Raw genomic sequence first — 25305 nt, 5'->3', positions numbered from 1 at the left:
TTCCTGCGAAGTCCATAAAGTTTGGTTGGATAGCATTTAAAAAATTCATAATTCAGATGTACAATAGTATTAATTAGGATATATGTATTTGGATTGTGGATATTCCAATTATCTTTTAAATGTATTTGGATTATGAATGTTTGATAAAATATTTTTTTTCTGGTTTGTGCTGGTCTCTGAAAAAAACATACAGGTTTAAATGTGAGAATCACAATAAAACAGAAAATGCATTTAAAAAAAACAGTAGAATAGGCCTCAATTCTTACCAAAACCGAAGCAAAAAGGTACTCTATGGCTTCGGTTCTTACCATAACTGAGGCCAAAGGCTCTGCAAATTTTTTAATAAATTAACAATGTTGTGAACCTTTGGCTCCGGTTCACGATTGACCCAAGGCAGAAAAAGGCGTATATGGCTCCAGTTCATCTACAATTGAGGCAGAAAAGCGCCTCTGTGGCCTCGAGTGATAATCGAGGCCAAAAGGCACCCACTTTTGGCCTCGCCCCAACATGCCTTGGTTATAAAACTGAGTCAAAATAACGAAAATAATCAGGGCCAAAAGCCCTTACTGCATTGGTGAAACTCGTCTCTGTATAAAACATTATCATTGGGGCATGCATGTATCTTTTGATATTCCAATCCCATTGGACATAAAATTTTCTTTGCCTCGTAGTTACGGAAAGGTAACATGTTATTTTCTGGAAGCATCTCCTTTAACAACTCTAACAATTCTGTGAAACTTTTATCGGTCCATCCATTCCTTGCTTTTAAATTGGACAATTTCAAAGTTGCAGATAGTCGTGTATTATTAACACATCCTGTGTACAACTCTTCCTCTGAATTAAACATAAGAGAATCAAATAAATGAGCTTTTTCAAAATTTTCTTCCCCAACATCACGTACCATGTCTTCTAAATGATCATTCATCCATTAGTTTGCATAATTTGTTCCTCGTGACGTCGTAGGCTTGTCTAATACTTCTCCATGCCAAGTCCAAAGTGTATAACTCCTCATTATACCAAAGATGAATAGATGATCACACATTGTGCCCAAGTCGTGACGTATTTGATTAAGACAACGAACAAAAGGACAAAAATATGTCCCATTAATAGAGATTGCGTCTCTTAAGCATATTGCAAAAAGTCAGAAACCCCTTTTTCATACTCTTTACTGATGTGACACTCAATCATCCAGCTTTGATCAATACTATTGTTGTAAAAACATCCATTAATCTCAAACTTTTAATTCTCACAAGGTAAAGTCGTACCAATTCGAAAAAAAATATTTTTCATAATTTCCTAACACGTATGTGAAGAAGTCAAACATCACAAATATGACAAAATTTCGACACCATTTCGCATTGGTCTCTGAAGTACATAAATGAAAGAGATAAGTCATGATCATAATCAAGTATGCATTCACAAAAAATACACAAATTGCCTCAATCGAAATTTTATGAAATTTATGGATAAACCTCAATATACACGTTCTAGCCAATTATGAAAAATATTTTTTTCAAACTGTCTCATCCGATGATCAAATCAACAAAAAGGCTCTCAAAAGTCAAATCTCAGATTAGGGAATTAATGAAAGTGTACCTCTTAATTGTTGGGGTCCACGTGTATTTATAGTGTCATTAATTATGTTTGTTATCCTTATGGGTTGGGCCTCCCCTTAGTTGTGTTTAGGCCAATATTCAGATTCTAAATGGGCCTGGGCCAGGCCCAAGTTTTGTTTAGTGTGTCGATACTAGAGGCCTCACCTACAATAGCTTAAGTGTGGAGTTAGCGGCTCTTCATTGAGTATTATCTTTTATAGTAGGGGCTTGGGCCATTATATGATCTTGTTTAATCGGTTACTCGTGTATTGTTTCCATTTGTGGCGCTTTACCTAGGCGGTTTTGGCCGCCTGGTTATCCTAGTGTGCCTAGGTATGGTACATTAGTCCCCCAACCTTTGGGGAGATAAATGTCACGTCAAAGGTTTAGATGTTTACCAGTTCTGGGTGATTAACGAGTCATGTTATTGGTTGCGATGTATGTCTAACATTGTTCTTGAGAATTTTGGCGATGCAGGTTACTGTGACCATGTACCATTTGGTTCGTGTAGTTCTCACGAAGAAACAATTACTTCTTGGTGTGGTACGGTATGGTAGTCCCCCAGTCTTGAAGTGTTAGGAACAATGTTAAGACTGTGCTAGAAGCAACAAAGGTAGGTGAAGTGGTGTCAGATGTCAAGAGTCCCATCAGAGGAATTTGCACAGCCATTTTGAGTCCTACGACGCTTCATCTGATCGATGTTTTGGATGGAAAAAGTTGTAGCGGTTCAGACGCAGGCTATAAATGCAATTAATGAGGAATATTTGTTCCCCTTGGTTCATTTGCAAGAAGTTTGAGAGAAGTGATTTGTGTGCGTGAGATCTATTTGATACGTCTCTCATTTCTGCTGTCATCTTATTATTCCGAAAAGGTATGTCTAGTGTTAGTGGTAGTGTGTCTTCGTTTAGTATGCGTAGAGGGAGTGAACATACAAGGGAAGGGGTGAGTAGCCGGTCAGGGAGTGGAGCTAGTGGTCAGCTGGCAGGTGAGCGGAGGATCCCCTAGGAGGTGACTACGGAGACAAGGGAGGATCCGCCAAAGGAGATAGCGAAGAGTAGCTTGCCGACAAGGGCCAGATATGGGTGGCTGGTCGAGGATGTGCAAACGTAACACTCTTTGTTCAGATGGTCTTGGCTACAGAAGTCTTGGGTCAACTACATTCCTGTTTTTGAGAGAGGTGTCCGGAGGGACATTGCGACCTTGGAGAGAGTCAGCGCCATCGAGTGTGTATGCCACGACCAAGAAGGGGCTTTTGAGGGATTTTTCTACATGTATATGTGTCATTTCTCGTAGTTATATGTGAGGTTGCCTTTTGATGATTTCACAATGGGGGTGTTGCGTTTCCTGAACGTTGCTTCTACTCAGTTGCATCCTAACAAGTGAGCTTATCTGCAAGCTTTCCAGGTATTATGACGATCGTTATATCTGTAGGCGTCTCGGTAATCATTCCTATATTATTATGATACTCGGCCCAAGAGTCCAACTACGTTGCTGTCATTGATTAGCCGACCAGGAATAAGCAGGCTGGAGGCTTTTACATAGTCAATTAAGCATTTTATGGATGCCTTTTTTAAGGTGGTAGTGAAGGAGCCTAGGCATTCCTACTTCTACAATGATTATAGGAGAACTAAGTTCGCATTTAGCTAGACCGACAACCCCTGGCGGTATAAGGATATGAAAAGGGAGAAGTTGTCGCTAGCGGTAGGGAGGTGGTGGAGACCCTGATAAAGTTAACGATAAGATGCCCACTAAGGGCTTTAGTTAGGGTTTATTATTCCATACATCCAATTCTTGATATAGAAGGTATCTTTTTGTGTTTTAAGTGCTATGTTGTGTTTAAGTTAACTAATCGGCATTTGACTACTATTGTAGGTCACATGGCTCGCTTGGTAAGAAGAACTTGAACCTATTCCAAGCTCTTCGCAAAGAGAAGGCGGCGAAGGCAAAAAGTGCTGGGAATACTAAAGTTCCCAATCTTCAAGATCCACTGGTGGAGCTGCACGTTCATGGGGGCTTAAAGAGAAAGATGGAAGTACCCGCTAAGCAAGGTGGGGGTAAACATGTGAAGAGGGTGAGGGCTTCCTTGTTGGGGACGAGATCCTCATTTGGTGTAAATAAGCCCGAGGTCGGGTTGATAGAGTGATGGACGTCCTTGGTGTAGGAGAGGAAGGAAATCCATGGAGAATGATGAGAAGGAGATGGAGTGCAGCGATATTTGGAGAAATAGATGAAAGTAGCTCTCAAAAATGGAGAATTTGGTGAAGATGAAGAGTAGAAGTGGAGCTATGGTATGGAAGGTGGCTAGAGGAGATGAAGGAGAAGGTTAGCCTTGTATGCTCTCAAATTAATAGAAGTGTGGAGTGATCTCAAACACTAGCATCTATTAGTAATTCAAGAGTAACCATTACAATATTTAAGTGGCTCTATTTATAGGCACATGACCGGCCAAATGAAGAGAAAATGAAACAAAGATGAAATGTAAATGTAGCTTGGAGAAGAAGCTTGATTGGAGACCATGTGATGGAGTAGATGAGTCTTGATGATGCCAAGTGGCATATCACACTCTCCTTGCCCAAGTCACACGCACCATGCTTCCATCACATGCTCCTTGCTTAGCTCATGCTTTGCTTGCATCTAAATGGAGAGTCACTCAAGTAATTCTCGGCCAAAGGTAGCAAATTGGGCTCGGCCCAATTGACTCCAAAAAGTGTTCTAACTTTTATTGAAAGCAAAGCTTAAACATTGGCCCAATTTAAATCTAGACTACTTCCTTCATGCATCATCTCATATTTTAGAGATTTCTTTAGCTCATGTGAATAATGTAAAAAGCCCATGATTGATTTGATCATCTTGTGATAGGCTCATGTGAGTCTTTCTCATCATGCTTCTAGTGATTGGGCCTTGATGTGGGCTTGGGCTTTTTGATGCATTTGAGGTTGGGCTTGTTGGGGTCACGTCATAAAGTTTCCAGAGACGACCATCCAGCGCGATATTGATATTAATTTGTCGGAGTCTTTGGCTAACTCTACTAATAACATGGAACCAAATGCCATGGTCAAGTTCATGCTCGAGTTTACTAGTAAGGCCTTCATATTAGGACGTAGGGTGGGAAGCTTGTACCAAAGGGAGCTAAAGGAGGGTAACCGGTCCTATGTGGAGGAGCTAAAGGAGGAGTTGAAGGGTTAGGCTGATAAACATGCTGAAGAGAAAGCTGCCTAGAAGAAAGAAAGGCAAGAATGGATGGAAGAGAAGAAGAGGTTGGGGTCCTAGAGGGTGAGGTGCCTGGAATCTGAAAATAAGCTTAATACGAAGATTGCAGATCTCGAAACCGACTATGATGAATTGATAGAAAAACATGAAGGTTTAAAAAGCGAACTTGAAGAACTAAAGGGCCAGATAATCCAGGAGCATATCAATGGCTTACAGAAGGGGTTAAGGCAAGTTGCCTTCTTCCAAAAGGATATAGATGTATCGAACGTCAAGTTTGACGTAAATAAAGATGTGGTTGGAAGGCAGCTTGTGAACAAAACGGATTCAAGCCTAGAGGAAGAGGCAGAAAAGGTGGCGGATGAAGTTGTGGTGCACACTGAAGAGGTGGCGGCTGTGGGAGGGAACCTGGACAACATATAGACTTAGGCTTTACGGTTTTTTAATATTTGATTTACCTTTTCTCAGCCTAAGTCTCTAATAACTCGTAAAATATTTTTCTTTTCTTTTAATATGATGGATGATTTTGTGTCTATTTGTTGGATGAATGTTTCATATGCTTATCATTTTGTATGATGTCGCTAGGTTATGTTATAGGCGCGCGCTATCGGTTAATCATGTTGTTTTGGTTATTGTTATAGTTGCATGACTTTGGTATGATAAACCATATACTTTATCGATGGGGGTTTTTATCTTTTAGAAATAACTAAGGATTTGGGAGAAGGATAAAATAATTTAATTATGCGACCCAGGCCGCCTATTGGTGGGGAGGCTTTTTAGAAAATCTTAGCGATGGTTAGCGGAATTGTACAACTGTTAACTGAATAATTAGTGTTCGACCCAGGTTGCTTATTTGTGGTAAGTGGTAGGAAACTTAAGAAAATGAACAAAGTGATTAGTGTTCGACCCAGACTGCTTACTTATGGTAAGTCGTGGAGAACATAAGAAAATGAACTAAATAATTAGTGTTCGACCCTGGTTGCTTACTTGTGGTAAGTGGTGGGGAACTTAAGCAAATGAACTCGTACATCTGCTGAATATAGTATAAAGAACCCTTTGTTTTATTCATGAAGTTTGGGGTGCCTCATTAAAAACTCCCTTGTCGAAACCCTCCTTAGAGAAAAAAATTCTAGGTGAGGAAAAAGAGTACACCCAGGGTTACAAGTTGTATTCATTACATTGATCAAGCTAGCTAAAATAAAACTTTAGGTGAGATACATTCTACGTATTCGGTATCTCTTCTCCTGATAATAGCTTGAGTCTGTAGGCGCCTCCTCCTACATCTTCTCGTATTCGATATGGGCCCTCCCAGTTGGCTGAGAACTTGTCGTCCTTTTTCCTTGCATTACTGGTCATTCTCCAAACTAGGTCTCCTTTAATGAATGTTCATGGGCATAGGTTTGAGTTGTATTTCCTTGCCGCTCTTTGCTTTACCGTTATGTTTCGGATTTATGCTTTTTCTCATAACTCAGTTAACAGATATAGGTGGGTACACAGATTATGTTGGTTCTGGTTGGGATCGCATACTTGACGGATTAAAGAAGGTTCACCAATTTCAACTGGTATCATTGCTTCCGTGCTGTAAACCAGACTAAAAGGGGATTCGTTAGTGGCAGATTGGGGGGTGCATCTGTAGGCCCATAGTACTTCCAACAAATCTTGTGGCCAGTGGCCCTTCGCGCCAACTAAACGTTTTCACAGCTCGACCAGTATGACTTTGTTGGTAGCTTCAACTTGCCCATTTGTGGCGGATTTGATGTATTTGATTTCTTGAATCATATAGCATAGAGGACCTTATCGCATTGTTCTTATATGACTGAGTTGTATTCCACAAATATTCTCGACTACTCTAATATTTGATCTCAGGCTTGAAGTTTCCTTGCTCTGAGGAAACTTCGATCATGACACAGATGTGCCTACAAAAGACACTTTGATGTTTAGGTTAGCACTAGTGATTTTAGAGGTTTCAGAGAATATTTAATTGCGTAATGAATGCATAGAACATTGTGTTATTTATACCCTTTTACTTGTGGGTCATACCTGGAATGGGCCTTTGGGTCCCAAATACCTTTTTAGTTGTTCTTAGATCTAGTAAAAATTGGCAAAATAACTAGAAATTTCTAGTAAGCAACTTGTAACTCAATTAGGCTAGGTACTGTGTGATGGACATCCTTGGAGTAGGAGAGGAAGGAAATCCATGGAGAATGATGAGGAGAAGATGGAGTGCAGCGAAAATTGGAGAATTAGAGGAAGGAAGCTCTCGGAAATGGAGAATTTGGTGAAGATGAAGAGTAGAAGTGGAGCTATGGTATGGAAGGTGGCTAGAGGAGATGAAGGAGAAGGTTAGCCATGTATGCTCTCAAATTAATAGAAGTGTGGAGTGATCTCAAACACTAGCATCTATTAGCAATTCAAGAGTAACCATTACAATATTTGAGTGGCTCTATTTATAGGCACATGGCCGGCCAAATGAAGAGAAAATGCAACAAAGATGAAATGCAAATGTAGCTTGGAGAAGAAGCTTGATTGTAGACCATGTGATGTAGTAGATGAGTCTTGATGATGCCAAGTGGCGTATCACACTCTCCTTGCCCAAGTCACACGCGCCATGCTTCCATCACATTCTCCTTGCTTAGTTCATGCTTTGCTTGCATCCAAATGGAGAGTCACTTAAGTCATTCTCGGCCAAAGGTATCACATTGGGCTCGGCCCAATTGATCCCAAAAAGTATTCTAGCTTTTATTGAAAGCAAAGCCTAAACAATGGCCCAATTTAAATCTAGACTACTTCCTTCATGCATCATCTCATATTTTAGAGATTTCATTAGCCCATGTGAATAATGTAAAAAGCCCATGATTGACTTGATCATCATGGGCTTGTTGATGCATTTGAGGTCACATCATCCCCCTCCTTGAAGAGGATTTGCCCTCAAATCTTGGTGGTCACCCTCTTCATCAAAAATACCTGCAAAAGGTACCAAATCAGTAATGTTGAAAGTAGGATGCACACCATATTCCGGAGGAAGATCCAATTGATAAGCATTATTATTGATCTTCTTGATGATTTGGAATGGACCATCACCTCGGGGACTAAGTTTGGATTTTCTTATATTAGGAAATCTTTCCTTCCTTAAGTGCAACCAAACTAAATCTCCTTCATTAAAAGACCGAACTCTCTTGCCCTTGTTTTTAGAATGAGCAATCTTTTCAACATGGGCTTGAATTTGGTGTTTAACCTTCTCATGAAAATCTTTTATGAACTTGGACTTAGAAACCCCTTCTTTATGAACAAAATCAAAAGAAGTTGGAAGAGGTAATAAGTCCAATGGGGTGAGAGGGTTAAAACCATAAACTACCTCAAAGGGTGAGAGTTTGGTAGTGCTATGGACCACTCTATTGTAAGCAAATTCAATATGGGAAAGATACTCATCCCAAGATTTATGATTCCCCTTAAGCAAAACCCTAAGCAATGTGGAAAAGGATCTATTGACTACCTCGGTTTGCCCATCAGTTTGTGGGTGACAAGAGGTAGAAAAAGAAAGTTTTGTTCCTAGCCTAGACCACAAGGTCCTCCAAAAATGGCTTAGGAATTTAGCATCCCTATCAGATACAATTGTTTTAGGTAAACCATGGAGGCGAACCACTTCTCTAAAGAACAACCTTGCTATGTTGCTAGCATCATCTACTTTGTGGCATGGTATAAAATGTGCCATTTTAGAAAAATGGTCCACTACCACAAATATAGAGTCAACACCCCTAGAAGTCCTTGGAAGCCCTAGGACAAAATCCATACTTATATCCTCCCAAGGGGTGAAAGCAACAGGCAAGGGAGTATACATCCCTGCAAGCATTGCGCTAGACTTAGCATGCAAACAATTCAAACAACTAGCGTAATGGTTTTGTATTTCCCTTTTCATATGGGGCCAAAAGAATTTCTCTTTAAGCATGGCCAAAGTTTTGGTGACCCCAAAGTGACCCATAAGTCCCCCCTCATGCATTTCTTTGATCAAAAGTTTTCTATGAGAACCTAGAGGAATACATAGGCGGCCTTCTTTGAAAAGATATCTATTTGAGAGATAAAAGCCGCCTTGGGACTTAGTGAGACAATCATGATAAATGGTAGCAAAGAAGGGATCATGAATATACAATTCAGATATGTTGTCAAATCCAAGAATTTGGGACCCAAGCTTGGTTAAGAGAGTATATCTCCTTGATAGTGCATCAGCCACCACATTAGCTTTCCCTTTCTTGTACTTGATAACATAGGGGAATTGTTCCAAGTACTCAACCCACTTTGCATGCCTTTTATTCAATTTGTGTTGGCTCTTCAAATACTTGAGAGTTTCATGATCACTATGGATAATAAACTCTTTTGTCACAAGATAATGTTCCCAAGTATGAAGAGCTCGCACAAGAGCATAAAGCTCTTTGTCATAGGTGGGATAGTTACGAGAAGGACCATTTAGTTTTTCACTAAAATAGGCAATTGGATGGCCTTCTTGTAACAAAACCGCACCTATTCCCACCCCAGAAGCATCACATTCTATCTCAAAAGTTTTCTCAAAATTTGGAAGAGCAAGAATGGGAGCTTGGGTGAGCCTAATCTTGATATCATCAAAAGCCTTTTGTTGTCTTTCACCCCACTCAAAAGATGTCTTTCTTAACAAGTTCATTGAGGGGTGAAGCAATGGTGGAGAAGTTGGGGACAAATCTTCTATAAAAACTTGCTAATCCATGAAAACTTCTAATGTCCCCAACATTCTTTGGCACAGGCCATTCTTGAATGGCCTTGATTTTTGCAGGGTCAACATGCACCCCACTCTTATTGACCACAAATCCCAAAAAGATGACACTCTCTACACAGAAAGTGCACTTGTCAATGTTAGCATAGAGTTGGTGGTCTCGGAGAAGAGATAACACAACTCTAAGATGACCCACATGAAGCTTAGAACTTGTATTATACACTAAAATGTCATCAAAATAGACAACAACAAACTTGCCTATACAATCTCGCAAGACATGATTCATTAGGCGCATGAATGTACTAGGAGCATTGGTTAGACCAAACGGCATGACTAACCATTCATATAGACCAAATTTTGTTTTGAAAGCAGTTTTCCACTTATCACCTTTTTGAATACGAATTTGGTGATAACCACTTTTGAGGTCTATTTTTGAAAATATTTGTGCTCCATGTAATTCATCCAACATATCATCTAGTCTTGGGATTGGATGCCTATATTTTATGGTGATGTTGTTGATAGCCCTACAATCACAGCACATACGCCACTTTCCATCTTTCTTGGGCACCAACAACACAGGCACAACATAAGGACTTAAACTTTTTTGAACCCATCCCTTGTCTAGCAACTCATTCACTTGAGTTTCTATCTCCTTGGTCTCAATTGGGTTTGTCCTACAAGCAGGTCTATTAGGAAGACTTGCCCCTGGGACAAAATCAATTTGGTGCTCAATCCCTCTAAAAGGTGGGAGACCATGAGGGCCATCCTTTGGAAAAATATCTTGAATTTCATGAAGGATAGCACGAATTGAAGGAGGTAGATCCTTAAGAGAAAGATGTTCAAGACAAGTAAGGATTGCTTGACAAAGTAAAAGGAATGGAGGTTGCTCATTATGAAGAGTGTGCAAAAGAGTTTTGTGAGTTAAAAGAACTTCATGAGCAACATCCTTAGAAGAAGAAACTTCCTCTACCTTTGTCTTGTCCTTAGAATCTTTAGAAGCATTAGAGTTCTTAGAACTCTCTTCCTCTCTCCTAGCTCGCATTTGAACTTGATCACTAGCAACTTGGCTAGGAGTGAGGGGATGCAACACAAAAGTTTTTGAATGATGTTGAAGGGTGATCTCATTGGAGTGGCCATTGTGTAAGGTTTTATGATCAAATTGCCAAGGCCTCCCCAAGAGAATATGGCAAGCTTCCATTGGGATTACATCACATAAAACTTTATCTTTAAATTTCCCAATGGAGAACTTGACTTTCACTTGATGTTCAACTTTGAGATCCCCATCTTCATTAAGCCAATGAAGTTTGTAAGGTTTGGGATGGGGTAACAAAGTCAAATTCAACTTCTCAACTAATCTTGTGCTACAGCAATTGCAACAAGATCCACTATCAATGATCAAAGAACAAGTGTTTTTCAAAACCTCACATCTTGTGTGGAAAATATTTTCTCTTTGATCATTGAGAGGAATGCTAGGTTGGTTATTGAGAAGACTCCTCATCATCAAAAGTTTCCCTTCATTTGGATATGAATGTTCTTGAGAATCACTAGAATGCGAAGTGTCGGAGTCACTTGAAGATGACTCCTCTTGGCTAGTGTAGAGGTCTTTGCCCTTAAGCACCATGGTGCGTTTGGAAGGGCATTGAGCGGCCACATGACCTCTACCTAGACACTTGAAACATTTGATGTCACTACCTCTTTTGTTGGTGGAGGATTCACCCTTGTCACTTACCTTTGTAAGACTCTTAAGAGTGGACTCTTTTTCTTTTGAAAAATCTTTCTTTGGAAAATCACTTCTAGAAAAAGAGGGAGAATCCTTGCAAGAAGGACGTCTCAAAAGTTGTTGCTCCACCTTGATGCTCATTTGAACAAGATCATTAAAATTGTGGTAGGGGAGCAACTCAACTTTATCTCTTATGTTGTAATTGAGTCCACTTAAGAACCTAGCAATGGTAAGTCCTCTTCTTCTTCAATTCTGGCTCTCATGATATAGAGCTCCATATTTTGTCTATACTCTTCTATAGACATAGATCTTTGTTGGAGCCTTTGGAGCTTGTCCAAGAGCTCTCTTTTGTAGTAGGAGGGAACATGGCGGGCATGAAAAGCTTCCTTAAGATCATTCCAATACTCAATATCATGTAGCCCTTTTCTCCTTCTTTGGAGGACTAAGGAAGTCCATCAATTAAGAACATGCCCTTGAGAGCTAAGAGTAGCTAGAGACACACGCCTCTCTTCCTTCACAACATGACTCTCAAATAATTATTCTACTTTGGCAACCTAATCAAGAAAAACCTCAACATTATCCTTTCCATAGAAATGAGGCAAATCAATTTTGACTTCCTTTGGGTGAGGAGGTATGCGCCTTTGCCTTCTTACACGAGGCGATTGTCTAAGGTTAATGCACTCATCTTCCTCCTCTTCAAAATCATACTCATGCCTTGAAGGGGCACGAGAAGGCCTAGGAGAGGCACGAGTATTATAGTTGGGAGGGGTAAGTTGATTGGCAATTAATTGAAGATTGGCTTGTATGGAAGCCATTTGAATTTTAAGGTCCCTAACCTCCTGAGAGAGATTATTTAGGACTCTAGGATCAACCTCAACCTCCTCATCACCACTTGTGTGGAGGTTGTTTTCATCATGTTGTTGATGTTGGGTACTAGCACGAGTAGCCCTTCTAGTGCTCATGGTGATTGAAAGAACTTAGAACTTTAACAAAATGGTGAAAGAAGAAACCAAGCACAAGTAGACCTCCAGGTTAGGCGAGGTGAGTCTAAAAGACTTCTTAAGTACCAAGGCCAATCCTTGCCAAGATGTACTTGCAAAAGGTTTCAAAGATCACACAATTGTTTAAGGCTAAGTAAATAAAATCACTTGAGACACTAAGAACTAACGAACACAAACAAGACTCAAAGAAAAGAAAAGACTAACACTAAAAACGGACCCCTAAATGGCAAAAATTTTAGAGACTTTGGTCTCACAAATTTAAACCACTAAGCGTCTAACTATGCGGCCTAAAAGCAAGGTGAGAAATCACTTAGAACTTTCAACACACTCACTTACTAAAACGTTGCACTAGAATATAAAAAAGGTTCTACTTAGGAGATGGGATTGAACACCTTTGGTTCCCCAAGACACCTAAGTAGGCCATGGATACAATGGAATGTTCAAAGCAAAAGAAATTGATGCACAAATTTTGGTACAAAGTGAAGCAAACCGAGAGCAAATTGGATGATAGAAAACAAGATTTTAAGGCTTTTTGGAGAACCAATAAAATGCCTTAGAATGCTTCAATTGTACCAAAAAGAGGTGTCCAAATTATACATAATTAAAGAACTAAAAGGTGGTGCTAAAATGAGGTCCAAAATGTGAAGCCAAAGACTCTAAAACAGCACCAAAACAAGCTCTCCAAAGATCACAGCTACTGGAAAAATGTATTATCCCGAGAGCAAAAGAGGCTTTGGTAGCCTTTGTATATGACCAAAATCAAGCACCAAAGTGTGTAAAAGTTTCCTTTGCAGCCCCACACTACTACAACTTCCAAAAAGAGCAACCAAATCTGCAAAAGAGTGAAAGAAAGAAACAAAACAAGCTATGGCAAGCAAACTAGTTAGCACACACTCTCTCAAATGAATAGGCTCAAAACTCTCAAACTCTCAAAGGTGAGGAGAAGGCAATCATATAGAAAACACACAAGCTAAAATTCTACTTCAATATCCACCACCTAAGATGCTACCATATCATATAAACCATTCTAAACTCCATAGCATCATTAATCAACCAAAACCGAGAGACAAGTAGATGACCCCAAACAAAGGAGAAAGCAAGAAAAGCTAATTAGAAATGCTAAACCAAAAGAGAATTGAAATGAAACATGACTAGAAAGAGGTTCAAGAAGTGACAAGCAAAAAATTAAAGGCTAGAAAATAAAAACAAGCACTACAAAAGGAACCTATAAAGGCACTAGAATAGATGAAAACAGCAAAAACAGCAAAACAAAAGTGCTCAATCATATGGCTAAAGTACTCATTGCAAAGCAGTAGCAAATGAAGTGATGAATTGACTTTCAAAGAAAATCAATAATGAAGCAATATAGAGTACAAACTCAAGCCAAAATTCATGTTAAAACGAGCACTAAAAACACACAAACACGCACAAAACAGCAATGGAACAGTGAAGTTTCGGAAACTGCAATGCTAGAAAACGGAAATATGAGCCTCAAGTTGCGTGATTTTTAATTTTTTTTGTACTCAACATTTTTGAATGATTCCCTTTTTGTATTTTTCGTCAGGATGTTTACTCACAAAAAATCAAAAACAGAGACTGTGCGTGCAGTGATTTGGTAAAGAACAGAAGAAAACTGGAGCAGATTTGTTCTCTGAAATTGTAGGAGATGTTCTATGGAAAGCATAGCTAAAGAACTTGATTATGAACTGAAATCAAGCATGAATCATAGAAGAACATCTTAGACACACAAAAGCACAATCCAATCAGTGAAATGGATGAAAAACAGTGAGGATTCAGGCCTTAAACATCCACACACTTCCTTGAAGGATCATTTGGCTGTGAGATGTGGCTCAGAAACTCAATCAAATCAGTAAGCAATGAAATTAAACGGTGGAAAAGATGAATTAAAGCACAAAAAAGCATAGAACATGACTTAAACATAACTGGAATGATAAAATGCAAAGAAGGACTGAATTCATCGAATAAAAATGCAGAAAACTCAAGAACCAAAGAACTAGTGCTGGAAAAACGAAAATGGAACCTAAAAACAGATTTGCACAAATGAAGCAAGGAGTACTACAAGATGAATAAATGGAGATTCATGTAGCCTCAATGTCAAATGGTGGAGAACATAAAAAACATGAAAAAAACAGCAGCAAAAGTGAAGAAAACAATGGAGAAGAGAGACAAAACGGAGATTGAGAGAGGAGACAAGTATGGACCAAGAACCTTACCCAAACCAAGAGGATGGATGCACTAAAGGCTTGGATGGCTCTAGATACCAATTAATGGACGTCCTTGGAGTAGGAGAGGAAGGAAATCCATGGAGAATGATGAGGAAAAGATGGAGTGTAGCGGAAATTGGAAAATTAGAGGAAGGAAGCTCTCGGAAATGGAGAATTTGGTGAAGATGAAGAGTAAAAGTGGAGCTATGGTATGGAAGGTGGCTATAGGAGATGAAGGAGAAGGTTAGCCATGTATGCTCTCAAATTAATAGAAGTGTGGAGTGATCTCAAAGACTAGCATCTATTAGTAATTCAAGAGTAACCATTACAATATTTGAGTGGCTCTATTTATAGGCACATGGCCGGCCAAATGAAGAGAAAATGCAACAAAGATGAAATGCAAATGTAGCTTGGAAAACAAGCTTGATTGTAGACCATGTGATGTAGTAGATGAGTCTTGATGATGCCAAGTGGCGTATCACACTCTCCTTGCCCAAGTCACACGAACCATGCTTCCATCACATTCTCCTTGCTTAGTTCATGCTTTTCTTGCATCCAAATGGAGAGTCACTTAAGTCATTCTCAGCCAAAGGTATCACATTGGGCTCGACCCAATTGATCCCAAAAAGTATTCTAGCTTTTATTGAAAGCAAAGCCTAAACATTGGTCCAATTTAAATCTAGACTACTTCCTTCATGCATCATCTCATATTTTAGAGATTTCTTTAGCCCATGTGAATAATGTAAAAAGCCCATGATTGACTTGATCATCTTGTGATAGGCCTATGTGAATCTTTCTCATCATGCTTCTAGTGATTGGGCATTGATGTGGGCTTGGGCTTGTTGATGCATTTGAGGTTGGGCTTGTTGGGGTCACATCACTGTGTGCATTGCTTGGGGTCGTGTACTATATACTAAGGAATTTCATAGTACACAGTAGGCAGCCTAGTGAGTTACTAGGGGTTGTGTCCTATGTACTAAGAAATTTCAAAGTACATAGTAGGTGGCCTAGTGACTTGTTGGGGGTCGTGTACTGTGTGTACAAAAGGTTCTCATAGTACACAGTAGGTGGCTTAATGAGTTTCTAAAGGTGTGTACTGTGTATTAAGGAATTTCATAATACATAGTAGGCGGCCTAGTGAGTTGTTAGGGCCTTGTCCTGTGTACGAAAGGTTCTCATAGTACACAGTAGGCGGCCTAATGAGTTGCTAGGGGTCGTGTACTATATACTAAGGGTTCTCATAGTATATAGTAAGCAGTCTAATGAGGTTTTGGTGGTTGTGTACTATGTGTAAGGAACAATTGGCGCCCACCGTGGGGCACAAGACGAACACCTTTAGTACCCGTTTTTTCTCTGAAGATGGTTTCTACCCGCAGTAGAGCTGAAGCGAACAAGCAAGCGGATGCTGGTCCCTCTGGACCTCCCAGCATCACTGATTTAAATCTATATGCATGTTGGTCATATGAGTCCAAGTGTTTTTAAATTGAATTGAGACTTTAAAGATAAATGAAAACCTCAACAATAATAAAAAGAACAAAGAAATTAATTGATCTAACCTCAGAATCCAATTAAGAAATTACAATGGAATCAACCCAAGAAGTTTAGCAATCCATGGAATACAAAATAAAATGAAGAATAGAGAGAGAGAAAGGAAACGAAATTAGGCCCCCCTAAGGGTTCCAAAACTTCGAAGTCCCGAGCATGTTTTCTACTTCTCCCTTGGTCTCTTTATATAGGAATTGGACTGGGCTTTTCTGTTGCTAAAATCTCTCAAATATCTTTTAAAATAAAGATAAAGATAAATATTCAAAGATATTTGGAGAGATATAGATTATTTAATAAATATAGTTGGTTAATAATTTATGATATAATTAAATAAATAAATTATTTAAAGATATCTAATAAATTATCACCAAATAATATTTGTATTAATTTTCTAAATAGCTCATTTTCAATCCTATAGTCCAATTTTGCAGAGATATCCAAAAATATCAATATTTGCAGTTAAACCCCTCTCCTTTGACCAATCTTTGACTGTTTGACCAGCTTTGACCAGCTTTGACAAACTTTGACTATTCAGTGTCCATTGAGAGGATGACACGTGGCAGCTCCTTCTCTCTCCCAAATTAGGGTTTCCGCTTTCTCCTTTGGCTGCAGAGAAGTGCAATGACGGCTGCCATGATGGTGATGCTGGTTCGTGTGGAAGCTACTGCGTGATGCAAGAAGATGGAACGCAGCTCACGATGGTGCTACTCGACGGCGTGGAGGATGGTATGGAGGATGCAGGCGCGATAGAAGCTCGCGCAGTGGTGGCTATGGCAGCGGTGACGTTCCTGCGTGGAGACTGGTGCATTCGCTGGTTGAGCTGCTGCAATGGGGATCACGCCGCTACTGGTTCGTGAAGTTGCCAATTGGAATTAGGCTCGCAGGCGCGGTAATGGAGTTTGCGACGTAGCTCTTCCGCTGCTGCAGCGGTGCAGATGGCGCGAGAAGATGAAGAATGGAGAGGAGCTGCCATGGCTGCTGGTGCGGGAAGAAGAAGACTGAACTGTGGTGGCCGGACTTGATGCAGGCGGCGGCCACTGGTGGTGCTAGTGCTCCCGGCGGCGGAAACATGGTGAAGATGGAGGCTAGGGTTTTTAGTTGTGTGGAGATGAAGATAATGACGTGGAAAAATGTTATTGGCTCAAATTCTTTAGTGGAGATTAAGTCTACGTGGCATGTGTTGGTTGGCCAATTTTAAGAGTTGAGGATTGCCACATGGCAGCATCTGATTGAGTTGGGTTTAAGTGGTAGGAGGAGTGTGAATAGAAATATTAGGGGTGTAGATAAGGTTTTTGTGAGACCCATTTGGAAATAGGGGAGTGCATATGTAATTTAGGGGTGCAGAAGTGATTTTTCCAGAACTTGTTAATTTCAGCCTTATTTAGAGGTGTTTGTAATTTCAAAATTTATTTTCCCGCCTTTAAATAAGCTTAATCTGAACTTCAGCTGCATCAACAAACGTTAAAATATCCAAAAATAATTTATGCAGCTAAAAATCACTTTTTAAGACATTTTTATCACACAAGCTCAAATGGCCTAATTATTAGAATTATCAATTAAATCACTCTTTAAGCACATAAATTCAATTAAATACCCAGAATTAAACACTGAATGAGGGCAAAAATACGCACTCATCATACCCACACACTTATCCTTTTGCACTCCTGGGCAAAATTAAGTAATTTCAAAACTTCTTCTGAGGTATTTTATTTCACATCAACACTGGATCAAAGGAATGAACCTTACTTGAGACAAATCTATATTCTAGAAATCAAGTTACCATGCATATACAACTGGAAAGATTCTATTTTTCACACATGAGTTAATCTTTTGAATTCACAAGACAATCAATTATGAAAGAAAGTACACAAGTTAAATGTGTATTTTCTCACCAAAATTCTCTGAAGTGTTTTGGCTTGTGTTTTCACTCAAAATACTCATGCAAGTAAAAACTCCTAATACTTAACAAGACTCTAATATTCACAAACTTTTAGAAAAACATGCATTCAAAGATCATGAGGACTTTTCACAGGTTATAATGGGGCCAAGGCAAAGGTAGGAAAAATTTTAGGATTTTTGGGTTTTGAAATTAAAATATAGAAAGAATAATGGAGCATAATTTCAAAAACAACTCTTTTTCATTTATTGCTTATTGCTCTCTTTTTTTTTAGAAAGCAATTATTTCAACACTTTTTCATCAACAATTTTTCCTTTTGCCATTTTTATTAATTTGTGGGTGAGGTACTCACCCACACACTTTATTCCTCAACCATTCCTGAACATAATCCATTAGCTCCTTCTTTCTTCCTAAGGTAGAATATGGTCTTTTTCTTTTCAAGGTTATGCAATAGGCTTAAAACAAGAAAAAGAGGTTTAAAGCTCAAAGGGGCTACCAATGGATTAATATCAAGGTGGGCTTATTTGGCCAAGTAGCTAAAAACAAGAAATGCCTCAGTCATATCAAATCATGCATATTCACCTAAGTTGCAAAACAAAAGAATCAAGCTAAATATTTGAGTATAAACAAACATGAGCAAGTCACTCAAGAAAAAATAGGAATGACACATGACAATTCATCCTTTACATTAAGGCTCAAGACTCACAAGGTCAAGTTCTTTCACAAAAGATTTAATCAAGAAATTCTCAAATCAACTCATTTAGCAAATCATAGAAACAATCCACTGATATCAACATGACTTTTATTTTTCAAGAATTATGATCATCCCAATTACTGAATCAAATCCTAAAAATCCAATGTCAATATGTTTTATTGAAAGTAGGGAAATATATTTGGTGGATTTCTTATGAGACATATTGTTTAAAAGTTTCACTTAGTAAAAAGTTAACTTTCACAATTTTCTCAAAAAGAAATCACAATTTTTTTTCTTTTTAAATGAAAACAAAAACAAAAATTGAAAAACACAAAAAAGAAAAATCCTACCTACAGTTTGTCTCCCCCACACTTATTTCAAAAAAATGTCCTTGATGGACTTATTTTGGGGAGGAAACGAAAAATCTTGTGACAATTGGCTCAATCTGGCCATATGTCAAAATTTATTTTCTTTAATTTTATAAAGTACAAGTCAGCTTGTACAATTTTATTAAAGAAAACAAAAACACATATTTTTGAATTTTTTTTAATATTTTTAAAATTAAAAACAAAAACAAAAAACAAACATGCATGCAAATTAACTTTTCTATCAACAATGATTTCAAAAGAATTTGAATCTAAGCTTTTTACCTGTTGTAGCAACCTTTCTTCTTTTTCTGCAGCCATGTCAACAAAGATAACCACTAAAAATTTATTTGCATCATTCACATCAACAAACTTGATGTGTGGAGTGTGTGGCTTCAACTCAATTTGAGCATCATCAGGTGCATTCGAATGGTTAAGCGGATCATCAATAATCCTCATAATCTTATCTTCTGAGCAAAAATTTTCACTTAGTGTTGTTGACTCTGTTGCTTCATCATTAACCAAGTCAATTGCAATAGTAGATGCTTCAGCTGCATCTTCTAATACTGTTGGCTCTTCAACTGCACTTGGTTCCTCCATTGTATTGTTCTCACAACTTTGCTCTTGAAAATGATCATTTGTACTCATATCCTCATCAACGGGTACAACTTTATATTCACATTGAGCATCATCAACATATCCATCAGTAGATATGCTTATGTGAGAATCTTTAATTTCTTCATCAGTAACATCTTTAGCAAAATTGATATGTCCATCAGTAGACACATTACTATGAGCATCATTATATCTATCAGTAGATATATCAGTGTGATGTGATTCCGCTATCAATTTTTCAGATTGATTCTGCAAGCTTTGTGTGGCGGCATTCATCATCTCTTTCTGATCTGTCTGATTCATCTTCATCATTTCAGTCATCATATTCATCATATCTTCCAAAGTGACCTTTCTAACTGTATCATTCATTAGCAGACTCAAATCTTCAGACATTTGTTCAGCTCTGATGGCCAACTTCAGAAGCACATCTTTGATTTCATGACGAAGTTTGTTAAAATCTGGATTTTCAGGAAATCTTTGATGGGGTTGAGGGGTAGTATTAACAGTTACAAGTAATTCTATGAAGTTGTTCTTACTTGCATCCCTCAACATATCAGACAGTATTTGCTTATTTTTGTACCACTCTTGCTCAATATTTCTGCATCTTTGATCAACTCGAAACCTTTCATCCATGGACTCTAATTTCTCTATAACTTCGCCCATTAGTATCATAACTTCTTTGTAGGATGGTCCATTGGTTGCTTCAACTTGCTGTGGCAGTATATATTGTTGCTGAACACTATTTGGAACATATGGTTGCTGAGGTGGACACTCAGAATATGGTTGTTGCTCATATCCCAAAAAATATGATCTAGGATATAGATCATTAAATTGTCGTAAAGTTAACCCACTTATATCAGGTGCAGAAGTAGGTGTGACAATTTGTTGCTGATAATCATATGAATCACGTGGTTGCTGTGGATAGTAATCATAATTCACTTGAAAATCACACTGTTGATTATTTTCATGTGAAAAACTATTTTGCATTTTTGAAAGAGGTTTTCTGAAAAGAAATAAGTTGAAAGCTTGTTGAGTAGACTTCCAGGAAAGAGAGGTGCGTCTCAATGGACAACTTAAGTACCTTGTCTTTCCTTAGCCAAAGTGTATCCCAACTAGTTTCATAAATTTCCCAACAAAAATCCTCAAACAAAAATGATGCTTAAAAAAATAAAATAAAATAAAGTAACTAAAAAAATAACTAAAGAAAATAAAATAAATGTTAGAAAAAAAAATTTGAGAAAAGAAAATGTTAGTGATAAACAAAAAATAAAAATAAAAATAAAAATAAAAATAAAAATAAACTCAAAAGAATAAAAATAAAAATAAGAGCTAAAATGATAAAAATTCTAACCGTGTTCCCCGGCAACGGCGCCAAATTTGATAACGTTGTCGTTGACGCGATCAAATTAATACTACTTATTTATAACAACTTCAGTATTGTTAAGAAAGTAGTCAACAAAATAGAAAGGGTAAAGTAACCCAAAGTCGTCTCCCAACGAACACGGAATTGATTTTTAACAAATTAGTTCTTATAAAACTATAGAAATGAGTTAGTCAAATAAAATAAAAAATATAGGGGATTAAGATAAACAAAGATAGAAATAAAATTTAAAAGATAAAAAGAAATAAAAATAATAGTAAAGAAAATAGATTGATTCCATTGCTTTTTCAAAATAGATTCATCATCGGTTATCTAAAGATTATTACTCAATTAATTATTGTTATAGATTTACAAATTAATCAATGTAAAGTCTCAATTAATTTGTTGGCGTTCTCACTTTTAACCAAAGTACAGTCTCAATTAAAAGTGAGAACTTTTAGATTATCCACAGTAAATTCAACCAAAGTACAGTCTCAATCAAATTTACTATGCCTAATCATGTCTATTCTTTTATCTCCTCACCAAATAAAAAGCTTAATTAATCAAAGTAAAGTCTCAATTAATTGTAGTTAGAGTAAATACCTTTAACCAAAGTAAAGTCTCAATTATTGGTAAAAACTCATTTAATCATATGAAAGTTTCTAAATAAAATCAAAGTAAAGTCTCAATTCAATTTAAAAACACTTGGACTCATATGACCAACATGCATATAGATTTAAATCATTACTTCTTACGTGATTTAAAGATAAAAGACATAGATGAATGAAAACCTCAACAATAATAAAAAGAACAAAGAATAAATTATCACCAAATAAATGATATAATTAAATAAATAAATTATTTAAAGATATCTAATAAATTATCACCAAATAATATTTGTATTAATTTTCTAAATAGCTCATTTTCAATCCTATAGTCCAATTTTGCAGAGATATCCAAAAATATCAATATTTGCAGTTAAACCCCTCTCCTTTGACCAATCTTTGACTGTTTGACCAGCTTTGACCAGATTTGACAAACTTTGACTATTCAGTGTCCATTGAGAGGATGACACGTGGCAGCTCCTTCTCTCTCCCAAATTAGGGTTTCCGCTTTCTCCTTTGGCTGCAGAGAAGTGCAATGACGGCTGCCATGATGGTGATGCTGGTTCGTGTGGAAGCTACTGCGTGATGCAAGAAGATGGAACGCAACTCACGGTGGTGCTACTCGACGGCATGGAGGATGGTATGGAGGATGCAGGCGCGATAGAAGCTCGCGTAGTGGTGGCTATGGCAGCGGTGACGTTCCTGCGTGGAGACTGGTGCATTCGCTGGTTGAGCTGCTGCAATGGGGATCACGCCGCTACTGGTTCGTGAAGTTGCCGATTGGAATTAGGCTCGCAGGCGCGGTAATGGAGTTTGCGATGTAGCTCTTCCGCTGCTGCAGCGGTGCAGATGGCGCGAGAAGATGAAGAATGGAGGGCAGCTGCCATGGCTGCTGGTGCGGGAAGAAGAAGACTGAACTGTGGTGGCCGGACTTGATGCAGGCGGCGGCCACTGGTGGTGCTAGTGCTCCCGGCGGCGGAAACATGGTGAAGATGGAGGCTAGGGTTTTTGGTTGTGTGGAGATGAAGATGATGACGTGGAAAAATGTTATTGGCTCAAATTCTTTAGTGGAGATTAAGTCTACGTGGCATGTGTTGGTTGGCCAATTTTAAGAGTTGAGGATTGCCACATGGCAGCATCTGATTGAGTTGGGTTTAAGTGGTAGGAGGAGTGTGAATAGAAAAATTAGGGGTGTAGATAAGGTTTTTGTGAGACCCATTTGGAAATAGGGGAGTGCATATGTAATTTAGGGGTGCAGAAGTGATTTTTCCAGAACTTGTTAATTTCAGCCTTATTTAGAGGTGTTTGTAATTTCAATCAATTTATTTTCCCGCCTTTAAATAAGCTTAATCTGAACTTCAGCTACATCAACAAACGTTAAAATATCCAAAAATAATTTATGCAGCTAAAAATCACTTTTTAAGACATTTTTATCACACAAGCTCAAATGGCCTAATTATTAGAATTATCAATTAAATCACTCTTTAAGCACATAAATTCAATTAAATACCCAGAATTAAACACTGAATGAGGGCAAAAATACGCACTCATCAATCACCCCTGACTTGGCCGCCATCCTAGACGGCCAAGTAAAGATGCAACAAGAACTCGCAGACCTGAAGAAGCGTAGTGCTGAAGAAATGGAGGCGCTGAGACAAGAGAACTCTCGCCTCAGGCGAAGGATCGAGGCGGATCCCAACCTGAAGGGAAAAGCCAAAGAAACCTGCGAAGCTGTGAAGTCTCTGGCTTTCCAGCCTACAGAGGAAGAAAGTGAATACAATCCCACCCCCACACCTTCACCACCACCCAATAGACACCCGTTACCTCTACCCATCCCCATCAATTTCCATCCGGTCAACCGGGGCTCACCGCAATATCTTCCCACAACCCACATTCCTCCTCACAACATCACCTCCACCTTTCCCGCTATGATCAACCACCCACCCCCACCTCACATGCCCCCCCCTCACCAGCCCAGACGCCGCCACCCATTCACGAATTTTATCGCCAACACCCCTCTCCCGACCCAGTGGGAACCATTTAACCTGGATCGCTATACCGGCGAAACCGACCCTGACGAACACCTGAAAGTCTACATCACCCATGTCGCCCTGTACACATCCCAAGACATAGTCTTTTGCAAAGCTTTCCCCACCACCACCATATCCCTACTGGGTATCAGACAGGAACCCAATGAACCACTTAGAGCGTTCATCGATCGCTTTAGTAAAGCCGCCCTTCGTACACCGCACCTCAACCAGGAGATGATTCTCCAATGTATGACTCTTACCCTACAACCCGGCCCCTTCGCCAACAACGTCTACCTCCACCCACCTGCCTCCATGCACGAACTCAAGCTACATGCAGCCGACTACGTCCGCATGGAGGAAATGCAAACCCTTCACACCAAATTCTGCAACGACTACGCCGCCAACACCTTCAAACCCACCCCACAACCTCATCCACGCCCTGATACCCGCACACATGAACCCCGCCAACCTCGCTTCACCAGATACGCCCCCCTCACAGTAGCCCGCTCCCGCATTCTAGACGAAGCCCTCCAAGCTGATCTCCTCCCCCCACCACGCAAGATAACCACACCTCCCAACGCCGACATGACCAAATATTGCTGGTACCATCGCAACCATGGTCACACTACGGAAGAATGCAAAGTACTCCAAGATAAAATAGAAGAACTGGTTCGTGCTGGCCACTTTCGCCGCTTCATCCGTAGGGATGACCATTCCTCCTCCTCCCGATCCCGCCACCCCCCCACGACCTGACCACAGACGCCAACCAAACGACGCCCATCACAATAGCCACCCCACCCAACCCAACAATCAACAGCCAGAGCCCGCCTGCACCGACATCACCCCTGCCGACCCCCCCTTACGAGGCACCATTAACACCATCTCTGGTGGCTTCGCAAGTGGAGGCTCCACCTCGTCTGCCAGAAAGAGACACCTCCGCCATATACAATCCATCAACCATATCACCCATTTCCACCACAAACGCCATATGCCCCCCATCGTATTCACAGATGACGACTTCCACGGCCTCGACCACCAACAGGATGACCCCATGGTCATCACTGTTGAAATCAAAAATTATGCTGTTAAGAAAGTCCTTGTAGATCAAGGCAGCTCAGTTGACATCCTCTACTGGGCCACCTACCAAAAATTACAACTTCCTGACACTGCCATGATCCCATATGATGAGCCCATATACGGCTTTTCCGGCAAACAAGTATCCACCCGGGGCTAAATAGACCTCCATACCGTCTTTCAGGAAGGAACCCAAACCAAAACCATTCCAATCCGCTTCCTTATAGTCGATGCGCCAACATCTTACAACATACTCTTGGGCCGTCCTTCCCTCAATAAACTTGGCGCAGTCGTCTCTACCCCTCACTTGGCCATGAAGTTCCCTGCCCCATCCGGCGACATCCTGACCATACACTGTGACCAGCGCTTGGCACGCGAGTGCTACATGGCAAGCTTACGACCACAACTCCCAATCCAATAAACCAACCATATCGAACGACCCCCCTGGTTCTTGCATAGTCCTATCCAGCGAGGACCTTGACCCCAGAATAGGCCGGGATGTCCGCCTCGAACCAGTCGAGGACACCACTCCTCTAGAGCTCCCCAATGGCCACTCCATTAACTTAGGCACCGGTTTAAACTTTGATGAGCGTGCCACAATCACACCCATCCTCATCAACAACACAGATCT

The sequence above is a fragment of the Vigna unguiculata genome, chromosome 1 (assembly GCF_037176805.1).
Source record: "Vigna unguiculata cultivar grain cowpea cultivar isolate G323 ecotype 2 chromosome 1, ASM3717680v1, whole genome shotgun sequence".
NCBI classification, from domain to species: domain Eukaryota; kingdom Viridiplantae; phylum Streptophyta; class Magnoliopsida; order Fabales; family Fabaceae; genus Vigna; species Vigna unguiculata.
The sequence above is the reverse complement of the archived record's forward strand: the minus strand, read 5'-3'. Positions refer to the sequence as shown.